Source organism: Aulonocara sp. 'chitande type north' Nkhata Bay, unplaced genomic scaffold, assembly GCF_057382095.1.
Source record: "Aulonocara sp. 'chitande type north' Nkhata Bay isolate Kocher_YH1m ecotype deep benthic unplaced genomic scaffold, A_spYH_male_GT1.1 unmapped_scaffold_33, whole genome shotgun sequence".
NCBI classification, from domain to species: domain Eukaryota; kingdom Metazoa; phylum Chordata; class Actinopteri; order Cichliformes; family Cichlidae; genus Aulonocara; species Aulonocara sp. 'chitande type north' Nkhata Bay.
This window is the reverse complement of record NW_028234365.1, coordinates 657,871-660,370: the sequence shown is the minus strand read 5'-3', so window position 1 is coordinate 660,370 and position 2,500 is coordinate 657,871.

Below are 2,500 nucleotides of genomic sequence, written 5' to 3'. Positions count from 1 at the left end.
GTAAGGGAGGGAAGAGCAATGTGCGATGTAGGTCCCCGGGGCCTGCTGGAGGTCCAGGTCCATGCCCGATGTGAGTAGCAGCAGGGCCAGCGCGCCCAGGAGCACATCTTTTTCGACCGTAAAGGGAGACAGGAGGCCGACTCACTGCCTCGGCTAAATGGAGAGGGAATTTCAGCAGGGCCAGGGCACAGGCATGGACCTTTTTCAGCTGTAAGGGAGGCAAGAGCAAGGTGTGATGTAGGTCCCCGGGGCCTGCTGGAGGTCCAGGTCCATGCCCGATGTGAGTAGCAGCAGGGCCAGCGCGCCCAGGAGCACATCTTTTTCGACCGTAAAGGAGACAGGAGGCCGACTCTCTGCCTCGGCTAAATGGAGAGGGAATTTCAGAAGGGCCAGGGCACAAGCATGGACCTTTTTCAGCTGTAAGGGAGGGAAGAGCAATGTGCGATGTAGGTCCCCGGGGCCTGCTGGAGGTCCAGGTCCATGCCCGATGTGAGTAGCAGCAGGGCCAGCGCGCCCAGGAGCACATCTTTTTCGACCGTAAAGGGAGACAGGAGGCCGACTCACTGCCTCGGCTAAATGGAGAGGGAATTTCAGCAGGGCCAGGGCACAGGCATGGACCTTTTTCAGCTGTAAGGGAGGCAAGAGCAAGGTGCGATGTAGGTCCCCGGGGCCTGTTGTCGTACCATAGGCACGAGTGGTGTGTGTGTGTGGCAAAGTGCTACTGAGCGGTGTACCAGGGGCACGGCGAAAAGTTGTTGTACCATAGGCACGAGAAAAGTTGTTGTACCATAGGCACGAGAAAAGCTGTCATACCAGGGGCACGGAGGAAAGTTGTTGTACCATAGGCACGAGAAAAGTTGTCGTACCATAGGCACGAGGAGAGTTTGTGTGGCAAAGTGCTACTGAGCGGTGTACCAGGGGCACGGCGAAAAGTTGTTGTACCATAGGCACGAGAAAAGTTGTCGTACCATAGGCACGAGAAAAGTTGTCGTACCATAGGTACGAGGAGTGTGTGTGTGGCAAAGTGCTACTGAGCGGTGTACCAGGGGCACGGCGAAAAGTTGTTGTACCATAGGCACGAGAAAAGTTGTTGTACCATAGGCACGAGAAAAGCTGTCGTACCAGGGGCACGGAGGAAAGTTGTTGTACCATAGGCACGAGAAAAGTTGTCGTACCATAGGCACGAGGAGAGTTTGTGTGGCAAAGTGCTACTGAGCGGTGTACCAGGGGCACGGCGAAAAGTTGTTGTACCATAGGCACGAGAAAAGTTGTCGTACCATAGGTACGAGGAGTGTGTGTGTGGCAAAGTGCTACTGAGCGGTGTACCAGGGGCACGGCGAAAAGTTGTTGTACCATAGGCACGAGAAAAGTTGTTGTACCATAGGCACGAGAAAAGCTGTCGTACCAGGGGCACGGAGGAAAGTTGTTGTACCATAGGCACGAGAAAAGTTGTCGTACCATAGGCACGAGGAGAGTTTGTGTGGCAAAGTGCTACTGAGCGGTGTACCAGGGGCACGGCGAAAAGTTGTTGTACCATAGGCACGAGAAAAGTTGTCGTACCATAGGCACGAGAAAAGCTGTCGTACCAGGGGCACGGAGGAAAGTTGTTGTACCATAGGCACGAGAAAAGTTGTCGTACCATAGGCACGAGGAGAGTTTGTGTGGCAAAGTGCTACTGAGCGGTGTACCAGGGGCACGGCAAAAAGTTGTTGTACCATAGGCACGAGAAAAATTGTTGTACCATAGGCACGAGAAAAGTTGTCGTACCATAGGTACGAGAAAAGTTGTCGTACCATAGGCACAAGCAGTGCGTGCGTGTGTGTGGCAAAGTGTTTCTGCGCAGTGTACCAGGGGCATGTTTGAATTTACATTCTGGAGTACCAGGGGCACGAGGATTTTGCCAGTGGTGTTTTGCTTTGTCAGTGGGAGGGGGCTTAAGTGTGGGTCCACGGGGCATGCTGGAGGTCAAGGTCCATGCTGGATATGCGCTGGAGGGTAACTGCAGGAGAAGGAAAGCTAGTGGGGGGATTAGAGCAGGGGAGGATGTGCGTCCCCGGGGCCTGCTGGAGGTCAAGGTCCATGCTGGATATGCGCTGGAGCGTAACTACAAGAAAGGTAAGCTAGTGGGGGACTAGAGCAGGGGAGGATGTGCGTCTCCGGGGCATGCTGGAGGTCAAGGGCCATGCTGGATATGCGGTGGAGGGTAACTGCAGGAGAAGGAAAGCTCATGGGGGATTAGAGCGGAGGAGTATGTGGGTCCTCGGGGCCTGCTGGAGGGCAAGGGCCATGCTGGATTTGTGGTGGAGGGTAACTGCGGGAGAAGGAAAGCTAGTGGGGGAGTAGAGCAGAGGAGTATGTGGGTCCCCAGGGCATGCTGGAGGTCAAGGGCCATGCTGGATATGCGGTGGAGGGTAACTGCAGGAGAAGGAAAGCTCATGGGGGATTAGAGCGGAGGAGTATGTGGGTCCTCGGGGCCTGCTGGAGGGCAAGGGCCATGCTG